This window comes from Mus pahari, chromosome 1 (assembly GCF_900095145.1).
Source record: "Mus pahari chromosome 1, PAHARI_EIJ_v1.1, whole genome shotgun sequence".
In the NCBI taxonomy this organism is placed as follows: domain Eukaryota; kingdom Metazoa; phylum Chordata; class Mammalia; order Rodentia; family Muridae; genus Mus; species Mus pahari.
Genome location: NC_034590.1, coordinates 143,630,524 through 143,644,008, shown reverse-complemented (window position 1 = coordinate 143,644,008; position 13,485 = coordinate 143,630,524). Strand labels below are relative to the sequence as shown.

Here is a 13,485-nt window from a genome sequence, read left to right as displayed (position 1 = left end):
GTCCAAGCAAGAATGGACAAAGGAATCATGAAGTCCCATCCCTTGCTCAGAGTCTATTGATGTTTGATGGCTCCTGAAGTTGGAATGGAAGAACAATGGAGGAAGATAGAGGAGGAAACTAGTGGAGAGCGAATGGGAAGATGTGATGGCTAGTTTTATGTCAACCTGACATGAGCTAAAGTCATCTGAAAGGAGGGAATGTCAACTGAGAAAATACACAAGATCCGGCTGTAGGCAAGCTTGTAGGGCATTTTCTTAATTAACATTGAATGTGGAAAGGCCCAGCCCGTTGTGGGTGGTGCCATCCCTGGCCTGGTGATCCTGGGTTATTTATGAAAGCAGGCTGAGGAAACCTTAACAAATGAGCCAGTAATTGGTGATCCTCCAAGGCCTCTGTCTCAGCTGCTGCCTGCAGATTCTGGCCCAGCTTGAGTTCCTGTTCCGACTGCCTTTGATGATGAACAGCAACAAGGAAGCCAAATAATCCCTGCTCTTCCCAAGTTGCTTTTGGTTATGGTGTTTCATCACAGCAATAGTAATCCTAAGTTAGGTGGGGTAGATTTGATAATTTAATTTTTAAAATAAAAATCTAAAAAAAAAACCCAACATATATTCTTGAAATAGTGAAGAAAAAAGCTATCTCTCAAAAGATACAATGAAAGTTGGAGTCCTCCAATGTTTTTTACAATGATGGAGGCATAAATATAGTACAGTAGATTCACATATATAAAACAAAGGTGAGTTGGTCTTCTAAAGGACTCTCCTATACAAAGAGGTTCATATTTATTAGTTCTGTAAGTACTCAGCTGTCTGGATACTCTTTGCCCATCTTAGTCAGAATAACTAAGCATACCTCAGCTACATTGCACATGGTCTAATTAAATACAAGAAACAAACTGCATTAGAATATTTAACAATAGTAATAACAATAATAATAATAATAATAATAATAATAATAATAATAATAATACATCATTTGGATGAAGCATGATCTCGCTACTAAGATGTTTGTTTAACCATTGACTTTGAGTTTCAAGAGACCATAGCCACATCATTGCCAGGTCTGTGGGAAGTGTGCTCACTGATCTGTACAAGGAAGCCTTTTGACTTCTGTCTGGCAATCAGCTGTGAGAGAGAACTTAGAAGGGACAGAGTTGGATAAAGTATGTCACAACATACAATTTCTATTCATAACAGGTAGATTAGCAGACAACACTATAACCAGTTCCATGAGCCTCCTGGATTCCACACCAGCTGGGTTTATAGGCATCTGCTAACCCTCTCGATCCACAGGTTTTATGGATGAACAAGTACTAGAATGGCTTAAAAGGGAGTCTCTCCCACTTGGGCTGCTGCTGCAGGTCCTTTGGAAGTGGCACTGACATGGGAACCTCAAGCACTTCCCTGTGCTAACACACTGAGCTCTTTCCTAGTGCCACTTAAAAACAGCAGCTCTGAATCCTCGGGCAAGTGGATGTCAGAGTTTCCTCTGAGGCTTCTGGGGCCTGGAATCTTAAGAACAGAGAGATGCAAGTGTGGGAGGAGGAGGGGGAGAAGGAGGAGGAGGAGGAGGAACAACTGAAGGGAGGAATACATCCAGAAGTCCTTGTCCTACAAGACATTGTGCCCAACAACAGCAGAGGTGGTTGAGACATGGTGAACAGGGGTGGGAGAGGTTGAGGGTAGGGGTAGAAAGCATTCTTTCTTCAGAAGAGAAAATGTCGGTGTGTTCAGCACACACAGCCCCCACGTGCTGTGAACATTCGTCCAAGCCCAAATCCAAACAAAAGTGAAAAGGAGACAAGGAGGTTTCTGAAATATCATTTTCACACATGGCAAGAATAGAACATTGAGCTTGCCATACGTCTGGGACAGCAAAACTATCGCCAAAATGCAAGTTGTTCTGTGTTGAATCGTTACTGAAAACCAGAAGAAATGGTGGATTTCCCCTGCCCTTAGGAAGTCCGTTACTTCTCTTAGACAAAAATGAGGAACTTTTCTGAACAAAGTTTGGCTCATTCCATTTTGTTATATCTTATCAAGTTTTATACTTGAAAGCCTGTATACCCATATAGAGTCCCTACCATTATTTTATTCTACTTGTTTTCTGCAGATCAATCATTTATGTTTCTCTTTAGCAATTAGTTTAGATAAAGGAGCTGGTTCACTTCTCCCTCAATATCAATAGGCAAATCTGCCAGAGTCCAGCCCTGGCAGGGTTCAAAACCCGAAGGAGGACGTGTAGAAGAAGACAAAGAAGACTTGGACCAAGAAGTGCTGCTCATACACCCTGTCAATGAGACCGTTCAGGCCGTCTTTATTTATAGACCTGCTTCTTCACAGCTAAAAACATTTTACATCCATTTTCCCACTTTCTTATGTACAGTCTCTTTTAAGAACTCCCTGCATTTACCAATAATGTGCACACAGTGATTTCCCCCTTCCTTCTCCTCCCCGGTCTCTGTGGTTTCCTGCTAACCATGAACTGTATCAAGAAAGAGGAACCATAGCTTCAGCAAGCAGTTAATAATATCTAACCCAGTACATAGGTTCGTAACCAAGTGACATGGTTGGTAGTAATTGTGGTTACAGTATACAGAGGTGATAGATGATATAGCCAGGAAATTCTGATTTAATTATTGGCACCTAGCATCTCCCCATATCCTAATCAGGAGATCTAATTCCTCTAAAGCCCAGGGCTCTCAACAAATTAGTAACTTGAGTCACTTCCTCATTCTTGCTTGGCTCACCTCTGAACGTTCCCATTAAGTCTTGGAAGCAGTGATCCATCAAGACCACCCTAACTTTTTGATAACCAACTAGCTGTTGTTTGTAATAACTTGGTGGGCAAATTGTTGTCAGAACTAAGTTCCCATCAGAAGAAAACATCCAGATGTTAGCTGATGTTCCCAGCCCAGGGCCTTGAGTTGACTCACCTTCATTAACAAACAGGAGGAGTGATCTGATCCCCACCCACAATCTTCAGAGAAAAACAAGAACAAGTCGCAGTCCAAGCTTCCTTTTTCGGTTTCTCAGGAAACATCTGTAAAAGACAAAGTGAAAGTAAAGACTTTCAATAGCAAAGTCAAAGATGCAAACACAAGGCAAAGGTGAACCAACAATCCTCCGGGAAAGGCCAGGGGATTCTGCAGCAATATTCCCACAGGTCCTCGTTACGTGGGGACCTGACTCCTCAGGCCTTGCCATACAGAGAACAGTCTGCGTTAGACTCATGCACCGTTCCCAGCAGAGGCTGGGTCATCTCCACAGACTCCTCAACTAAAATGCAAAACTTGTCCATACTTTTATCTTTTGAATTAAGACTTACTGTTTGTGTTGGTTAATGTATTAAAGATACCTTTCAGTGGGTGCCGATATGCATTAATATCTCATTAAGGAATGAAGACAAGTTTCCTCTTGGAATACTTTGACCAAAGAGCCAGCTTAAAATTGAATTCTTTATTTTTCCTCCCTGTGTTTTCTGTCTGTCTGTAGTGTGTTTCTGGCCTGTCTGTTGTCAGCTGTATGTGCCTGATCTGTTCCTATTGCCTTTCCATTCCATCCTATATCCCTTCTTGACACTAACAAAGGGCTTTCCTCTCCATTTCTTGAACAGCACAGAAAGCAGGTTATAGGAAAGGAACAAGGGATTCCTTAGAGATTGCTTTAGCAGAGTTTTTCTAGGGAAGAAGTTACTTAACTGATGTAACTCACCGGGAATAATACTCAAAGCTACACAGATATTATCAATCCCACCTACATGTTGCTTCCAACATTTGTGGGATATTTGTCTTGTTTATAGATGCTTTTATACTGTTGGGTTCTTTGAGTGAAAGCTTACCACAACACACACACACACACACACACACACACACACACACACACACACACACATTATTCTGTATTAGGGACATGGAAGAATACATAACTTAAAATTAAAGCTGTGCCTTTAGATTATATTGTGAAGACTGATTGCCTGAGAAATCTAAGACGTAGTAAGTATGTAAGTAAGTAATAAGGTAACAACATTGTTCTCTTAAAAGCAGATAAAACTTAAACGGGTTGCATACATAGCACAACCTCAGGCGAAGTACATGCAGAGTCTTAAATGACCTTGAGGCATATTATTAACTTGGCTGCAAGGCTCTGTAGTGATGCAGGGCTCTGTAGTGATGCAGATAATAAAGCTTTTGCATCTGGCTTTAAGTGAAATGTCTCAGCAAAGTCTTTGCTATGTTGGGTTGGTTAATCAGTCGAGGCTGAGAAACTGTTTTGAGACAGTTTGAACATTAAAGAACTGTTGTCTCCCTGGGAAATCTGCACTTGGTGCTACGTGAGAGCTTGCAGCTGCACCAACCTTAGTCCTCCTGGCAAACCTGGAGTTCTTCCTTTTGGTTATGGTTAGCCACGGTCAGAAGGGACCAAGATTTGTGTGAGTGATCTGCTCTCATGACCAGCAAAGGGCAAGAGAACTTTGGTAGTTGCAGCCTTTCCCAGCCCCAGTTAATTTTGCAAAATGATTAAATAAAAGAAACTGGAGTGAGCTAACGAGGGTCAGTCTTTTCCAAGAAGGCTGGACCCCTCTGCTCTTTAGGGAAATGAAGGTTTAACCTCACCGTGAGCTCCGTTCTCTACTGTGGCACCTACGACCAACATTAATCAATAAGGCCCAATGTTTTCAGGAAAAAAAAAATGTATATCTACAATTTAATGATAAAATATACAAATAAGCTGTTTGAAAAATGTATGCATTTATATAACCCAAATATCTATCAAGATATCAAATAATGCTATCTCAAGAGAAAGTTTCCTACACCTTTTCCAGTCAACCTTGACTAGCCATGAAGAGCTGAGGTAAATTCCCACTCTTAGTTTCTACTACCATGCTTGCTAGTTTTTATGTCACCTTCAGGCAAAGAGACTCATCTGAGAAGAGGGGAACCTTAGTTGGAAAAATATTTCCATAAGATCAGGCTGTATGTAATTCTGTAGGACATTTTCTTAATTAGTGGCTGATGAGGGAAGGAAGGCCCAGCCCATTGCAGGTGGGCTAGCCTGGGTTCCATAGGAAAGCAGGATGAGCAGGCCAGAAGGTGCAAGCCAGTAAGCAGCACCAAGGCCTCTGCATCAGTTCCTGTCTCCAGGTTTCCACCCAGAATGAGTTCCTGCTGGGATCCACAGAACAGAGGGCTAAGTGTGGTGCCTATTAGCACATCAAAGCCCATGCTGGCCTCCTTACTCTCTTAGCATCATAAATACCAGTTATTCTGGCATTTTTGGGGTTCTCACCCCACCCACTACCCTAAACTTCTCCAGCTCACAAGGTTCCCTTTCCCCAGATTCTCCTTCCTATATAACTATGCCATTTCAGCTACGGGTTCTCTTGACTCTCTTTCTTTTGTCTTCCTCTCTTGGTCCCCACCTCTCTCCATGCCCTCTCATGCTCTGGTTCAGTCTCCTGGCCATGTTTGGTCTACTACTTTCTCTCCCTGCTCTGGACTCTTCCTCTGGCGCATATTTTATTGTAGATATGAGGGATTCTTTATGTTCTATTGAAGATACGAGAAAGACTTTACTCTCCCTCTTATCTACAATGAAAACCTTACCTTCACCATACCTTGAGGGATCATGTCCTCTCTTTATACATCGTCAATGGATTGTAATCCAGGGTATGTAAACTGAATAAACCCCTTACTCCACAAGTTGTTTCTGGTCATGGTGCTTTAGTACAGCGATGATAACCACATATTAATTTTCCTTCTTTTTTACTGTGGTAGGATTAGGCAAATGCTCTGCCACTGAGATATGTATCTACTCCTCCACTACTTTCCCACAATACCATGTATTCAATAAGTATAAGTATTCTCTATGTCTGGTTTATTTTATTCTGCTTTATATTTATATATTCATCTTTGGTAAGTGTCACACACACACACACACACAGGACTGTTTGAGTTCATACTGGCTGGACCAGTACACAGCTATCAACAATCTCCTAAATCAGTGGTTTTCACTTGTGGGTTGCAAATCCCTTTGAAGGTGTCGGCTGAAATTTTCCCAGGGATGGCCTAGGACAGTTGGAAAACACAGATATTTACGTTACCATTCACAGCAGTAGCAAAATTACAGTTACAGGTATGAAGTAGCAGCAAAAATAATTTTATGGGTGGGGATCACTACAACAGGAGGAACTGTATGTATTAAGAGGTCACAACTGATTTTTTAGAGCTCCATGGACTCATTCCATAATTCCCTATCCTTGAGGAAATATGAAATTATGTATTTTATATAGATTATAACTCATATTTTGTAGATTTAACTAATATATAGTTTATATTTTAACATATCTAATTTTCACTTAATGTAAATAATTTTCATTTAAAGTATATCATTAATATTTATTTAATGTACATTATTTTTATTCATTGTATATAATGTATGCAGTAATAATGTATATAAATCATATTCAGTGTATATAATTTATATTTACCGTATATAACCTGTATTTATCTTGTATAATTTATATTTAACGTATAATTTATTTTTAATGTGGATAATTTATATACACACATGAATGTGTGAATATGTCTGTAGTGAATATGTATCTAGTTAGTAAGGACGGGTTATCTTCTGAGGACACGAATAAAACATAAACTTTATAGACTAGACATGTTTCAATGTACATAATCCCTGTCTTGTATGATATATGTTAGTTTACATAATGTAAATTTGAGGCCATCTGCGTGAAAATCAGGAATCCTTACTGCTCTCCTCTGAGCCTGAGCTATCAGCGTGGAGCGGGTGGCCTGCTGCCTCTGGAGGAGGAGGGAGCTGCAGGAGAAGGGAGGGGCGAGAGCGCTCCAGCCAGCCGCTCGCTCGGGCCGCATGGTCCTGCGTCCTCTCCTGCGCCACTTCTCTCTCCTGGTTGCCACTTCTCTCTCCTGGTTCAGTCGCGGAGCCTTTTCTCTCCCGCAGCTGCCGCCATCTCCACCCCTGCCTGCCCCAGGGATCTGTGGACACCGGGGCAGAGAGCGAGCACCGAGCCGGGCCTGCTGGAGACCGGGAGACCAGCGACTCGTCCGCCCGCCCGCCCGCTGCGAGCCTCCTGAGCAGCTCTGGAACAGCTTACTTTTCTGTTTCCATCTCTTTCGAACCGGGGTTGCCTCTCCAAAAGCCACTTCTCCTAACTCTAATCAAGGTTCAAAGGCTAAAGGTATCTACAGACACTTTACCTGGTCCATGCACATGATAATAACTTGAAGTCTTTCCCCAACCTTCTTCCAGGTTGCTAACTTTATTGTACCTTCCTCGGGAAACCAAGGACAAACCTTCTCTACAAGATCTAAAACAATTATGTAATTGCTGTTGCTCCACTTTAACCAAGCATATTACATAGAAAGCATGTTTACAAGAAGCTTAAGGCCGTTTCCATTTCCCATTTTTCCCCCTTGACTTTTATTTTTTACGATCTCCTTACTTTTTCCAATTATCTGTATTCTCCTATGTCTCTTACTCCGAGGAAATTCTCAACACACCTTTACCTTTTTGGAGTGCTCCGGATTTTCCCACTTAATCCCCTACACTCTCAGAGCTGTCCTCTGTTTGAGACACCACATTGCACTGGTCCTGCTGGTGCAAAGTCCTCTGGGGGAGGGAGGGAAAAGAAAGATAGGAAGAAGAAGCAAGAGACAGGTATGGGAGAACATTGGTAAATACCAGTCAGTAGCAAATGTATTTCTCATAGCCTTCTTATACTACAGGACCATGGGAAGCAAAGACACAAGCTAACAGAAACAATTTTGCTAAAATGTACACAAGACATTTGGTTCCATTTCCAAAACCTCTCTGTTTTTCCACCAAGGTCAATAGAATCTTCAGTCCCTAGCTTTGAGCCTCGGTTGTAGGCCCAGAGCTGCCTTGACTCTGCCTGGCAGGCAGATCTCTCTCTGTCTGTCTCTCTCTGTCTCTCTCTGTCTCTCTGTCTCTGTCTCTCTCCCTCTTTCCCTCCCTCCCTCCCTCCCTCCTTCAAAGGAGTTGCAAATGGCTCTCTGAGGAAATAGCTGTGGGTGTATCTATGAAGGCTTTTCCAGGGAAGACCACAGTTAGGGCTGACTGTGAGCAGCGCTCTCCCATGACATGGGCACCCTGACACAATGAAAAGTGAGGAAGGTATCTCAATGTCCATATTCCCTTTCTTTTTGCTTCCTGATTGCCCTGGAAGTGAGTAATGCTTCCCTCCCAGGGTCCCCACACCGTGACATCCTGTACAAAGGCATAGGGCCAAGGGACCATGGAATGAATATTCTTCTCTGAAGTTCTTTCTGCCAACTCTTGGATCATAGTTACATGAAAGTATGTGTGTGTGTGTACAATTCACTCTTTCTGTTGGGGAGTAGCAACAAGTTGAACAAACATGCCACAGCTCAACTCTTTGTGAGTATTGGTATGAATAAAGCAGCCAAGAATATTCCTGCATAAGCATACAGTGCCCAAGCTGGGATGCATGTGTGTGTGTGTGTGTGTGTGTGTGTGTGTGTGTGTGTGTGTGTGTTTTCCTGTGGATAAATATGGAGGTGTGAATTGATGGGCTGTGGTGGTAGACTTATATTTAATTTTTTCCTTTTTTATTCAATATTTTCTTTATTTACATTTCAAATGTTATCCCCTTTTCTAGTTTCCCCTCTGAAAATCCCCCTATTCTCTCCCCCTCCCCCCGCTCCCCAACTTCCACTTCCTGGCCCAAGCATTCCTCTATACTGGGCCATAGAACCTTCACAGGACCAAGGGCCTCTCCTCCCATTGATGACTGACTAGGCCATCCTCAGCTACATATGCAGCTAGAGCTATGAGTCCCTCCTTGTGTTTTCTTTGATTAGTGGTTTATTCCCAGGGAGCTCTGGGGTTACTGGTTAGTTCATATTGTTGTTCCTCCTATGGGGCTGCAAATCCCTTCAGCTCCTTGGGTACTTTCTCTAACTCCTTCATTGGGAACCCTGTGCTCTAATGGATGACTGTGAGCATCCACTTCTGTATTAGTCAGGTACTGGCAGAGCCTCTCAAGAGACAGCTATATCAGGCTCCTTTCAGCAAGCTCTTCTTGGCATCTGCAATAGTGTCTGGGTTTGGTGGTTTTTATGGGATGGATCCCCAGGTGGGGCAGTTTCTGGATGGTCATTCCTTCAGTCTCTGCTCCAAACTTTGTCTCTGTAACTCCCTCCATGGGTATTTTGTTCCCACTTCTAAGAAGGATCAAAGTATCCATACTTTGGTCTTCCTTCTTCTTGAGTTTCATGTGTTTTGCAAATTGTATCTTGGGTATTCTGAGCTTCTGTGAGTTCTTTTGTTATTGGGTTACCTCACTTAGGATGATATCCTCCAGATCCACCCATTTGTCTAAGAATTTCATGAATTCATTGTTTTTAATAGTTGAGTAGTACTCCATTGTGTAAATGTACCACATTTTCTGTAACCACTCCTCTGTTGAGGGACATCTGGATTCTTTCAAGCTTCTTACTATTATAAACAAGGCTGCTATAAACATAGTGGAGCATGTGTCCTTATTACAAGTTGGAACATCTTCTGGGTATATGCCCAGGAGTGGTATTGCTGGATCTTTCGGTAGAACTATGTCCAATTTTCTGAGCTTATATTTAATTTTACAGGAAATTCCTAGAGCAACTTCTTGGAAGTTTTACTTATTCTTAAATATGATTGTGGACACAAGTGCTCTGTTCCTCTAGCAGGGCCAGATATGGATCCTTAAGCTGTCCTTGGATCCTAAGATAATGAACAGTTGGGATACCCTCCTTGGAAGTTCTGTGTTGAAATAATAACATCCATCATTGTTACTGTTATTGTATTGTTATTGTTACTTTAGCTCGAGTCAGAGAGACTTCCTGCTTTTTAATTGACAGAATAAAATAAAAAGATAAACATCATTGAAGTATCACACACTCACAGGTGATACTCCTTAACTCTCATAAGTTGAACATACAAGTCCTCTGGCTCCAGTTCAAGAATTAGGAAATGGGGCCAGCCATGAGCAGTAATTACAGGTGACAAAGCAAAATTAAGATGTCTAAATGGGTCAGTGACAGATTTTTCTTAAGGAAGAAATTATGATCTTTCTCGATAAAACTGCAATTAGACATCCTGACACTCCTGTTCATTTTTTTCTTCTGTGCTGTGTCCTCCCAGCCTCCTCTGGTCACTTTATTGATAAGGGTCCCCTCTCAGTTTCCTCTGTGTAATCGATTCTGTCACTTTTGATTTCCCTTAGCTCAGATTTCAGGTACAGGGCAGCTCTCCCATAGAGTAGGGAGGAGTAGGAAACCTGGATTTTTTTTTTTCTGGCAGTCTGGTGACCCTTCTTAAGGAGTACATTTAAAGTGGTCGCACTTTTGCTGGCGTGAGACAAGCTTCAATGTTAGCAGCTTTTGTTAGTGTCCTTACTGCTACCCAGGTGGTCTGTGCTCTCCTCCTCTTCACAGGTCAATTGCACTCTTTTCTGGAAGCTTTGACACTCCCAGGGTAGATGTAGTTTAGGCAAAGGAGGCACTGGAGCCTGGGAGCCCAGTTAGCAGATAAGCAACCTCAGAAGGCAGCTCTTGCAGTTCCAGATGGCAGAGAGGAGGAGAAAGGGAGCCCCTAGCCACAGCTCCTGTTGGGCTTCCCATGGATTACCTTTAATAGCCCAGTTTTTAGCAAACACTGTCACACCTGCCAGCTTTGTCCTTAAATTTTTACTTCCTTCTGAGGCCTCAGCGAACTCTGTAGCCTGAAGAAAGCTAGAGGCTTGCTATACCTTGATTGATGGGCACTCTGTAGCAGCCCATTTATAAGCTAAGAGGAGCAGTCTTTTGGGGGGATTCTAGGTACATTAATTAGCCTTAGAGACATAGAGACATGGGGGGAAATGAGGTAAACTGCAAAGGCCAGAGCCAGGACCAAGCATGGGACACATTTCTGAAATACCATCATTCCAGAGGCTCAGGAGGCCAGGGCATGGCTGTGAATTGAGGCTATGAAAATACCATGATGAAAGGAGAAAGGGCCCAAGAAGAAAGGGCCCCAAAGGAAACAACAAAAACAGAAGTTGATCCTACACTGGCTTTGCTTTCTGTCCCTGGCTTTCATACTTGTAAAGCAACTCCTAAAGGCTCAGAAGAATGACACTCTTCCACTGCCCTACCCGCCCTGCTAGGAGCCTTAGTAACTGTAGGGCAATATTGCAAGAAGTTGTTTTGGGGGGGGGGTTGCCTGGAGGGGTGTCATGGGAAATATAAATATGGCTTTATCTGTTTATCCAAATTACTAAGGTATGTTTACTACATGTGAATAATAATTTTCTCCATCAAGTTGCAATCTGTCCAGAAACATCTTTCCTAGAATGTATGTCCTTCATTCAAAATGTTCTTTACTCCCATCTCTGCAGTGATTGCCTACTTTTGTCTCTGCTGTGCGCAATTGATATCCGTGGGAATGAACTGCTTGCTTTCCAAATCACAGAGGACAAGCCAGTTGGGCTGAGCGAATGATGACATTTGTTCATGGTGCAAAAAGACAGCCTCTAGGGCCGTGGTTCTCACCCTTCCTAATGTCTCTACCCCTTATTACAGTTCCTCATGTTGCGGTGACCCCCTACCATAACATTATTTTTGTTGCTACTTGATAACTGTAATTTTGCTACTGTAATGAATCAATATAAATATCTAATAGGCAGGATAGCTGATCTGTGACCCCTGTGAAAGGGTCTTACTACCAAAGGGGTCCTGAAATGCAGGTTGAAAAACACTGTTCTAGGTGTTACCTTCCAAGGATGGCGCAAGTGTCGGACCATCAGCAGGCTCAGCAGGGTGCACCGGACCTGCTGAACGAGTCAGCGTGTAAGTGGTTAAGTTACAGAGCCTTGGCTTTCTGGGTTAGAGCTTCCAGCCTTCAAGAGTTAACCTGCAGCGGTGTTCTGTAGAGCCGGGCAGAGGATACACAAGCGTCCCAGCAGGCACTCTGGTTTGCCGTGAACGATATGCGGTTTTGAATGAGCAGCTGCAGCAGCGGGTTTGGGTATGTGGCTTTGCTTTGATTGATGCTGTATTGTTTTCTCTCAAGAGAACAAAGCAATGCTTGTTCCTGTTTGCAAACAAGGTCCCTTTGAGAAAGGGCAGTTGTCTATTAGCCTGCATTCTATCCTGAAAATAAGAGCCCAGGGTGCAGGGGTGAGCTTTTGCAGATTCTCCATCCTCATTTAAGCTGCTCCTCGGATGCTGTGGATTGTCTTTAAACTGATCTGAATTCTAGTGCTGCATAGGCAGGTCAGGTCATTTGAATGTCACGATCGCAGTGGGATTCAAATGGTAGTTTTTGCTATCTCTAACTGGAAATCTATACTTAGAGGTAAATATTTGAAGTTGTTTGTTGAATTGGTAAATGCAGGCGGCAGAACACATTTCCCTGCCCATTTTGGAAGATACGATTTAAAACCCCAGTCTCGGAGAGCAAACTTCAATAATTCATCATAAGCCCGAGTGAGGGAGGCATCATCTAAGACAGAATGTTTTCTCCTCTCCTACAACCTGACTACTTTAGCCCCAGCATACAGTGTGACCGGAAACATCCTTCAGCATGTCGTGACTTCTAATCAGTCGCTACGGTGCGCAGCTGGGTATTGGTATTACTTCACGAACCTTTATTTTGTTCGTGGAAACATATCTGAAACTCAAAACAGACTAGAAATAATCTTCAAAGACTTGAACTGAATGGGATTTCAAGGAATACAAGGTTTTATCTTAAAGTTTTTCAGGATCCCGCTGGTCTCTCTACGTTTCAACACTGCAGCATGAGCCACAAGCTAAGATCACGGATTTTATCGCATTTGACATATCAGCAGATTAAAATGAGTTATCCTTTCCCCAGAAAGGTGATCAAAATCAATTCCCTCAAATTCCTTTGATAACTAAATTTCTCTTTGAAAAATCTGACCACTGTTAAAAAACTTGGGCAAGCTGTCATTCTCAGAGACTTCCAGGTAAATCAGTTTAAAGTGTTTATCAGATCATTTTGCCTAAAGTCACAAATATTTACTAAAGTGAAGGACAGGTTCTGACACGGGAAATGGAACCTGGACTCTTGAAGGCTAGTGGCTGATGAGCAAAAGAAACTTGGGTGAGAGGCTGGGAACTGGTCACTGTGACAGTCAGGGGAAAGAGAACCACTGTGGTGTGAAGGTACAGTCTAGAAAGAAGCACTGTACACACTGATGATGGTATAGATATTTGCAAACTTCCTGGAATGCATGGTGCAGTTAAAATGCAAGGCAATCAACATTTAGGTCTACAACTTTTCTAAAAGTTTCCCCCAACTCAGACACCATATTGAATAAGAATACACACATACACATACACATATGTGCTGCACACACACACATACATGTACAGGGGGAGGGAGGGGGAGAGAGAGAGAGAGAGAGAGAGAGAGAGAGAGAGAGAG

The 13,485-nt window shown here is 42.6% G+C and overlaps 1 protein-coding gene across 2 annotated transcripts in view; it reads left to right on the top strand.

Annotated features, from left to right (window-relative positions):
- The first annotated feature begins 6,890 nt into the window (after positions 1 to 6,890).
- Positions 6,891 to 13,485, top strand: part of Asah2 (N-acylsphingosine amidohydrolase 2) — a 112,608-nt gene continuing 106,013 nt past the window's right edge. For both annotated transcript variants that reach the window (XM_029539594.1, XM_029539590.1), the window contains exon 1: positions 6,891 to 7,213. The gene's annotated coding sequence lies outside the window, so the exon portion shown is untranslated. The remainder of the gene's footprint in view (positions 7,214 to 13,485) is intronic.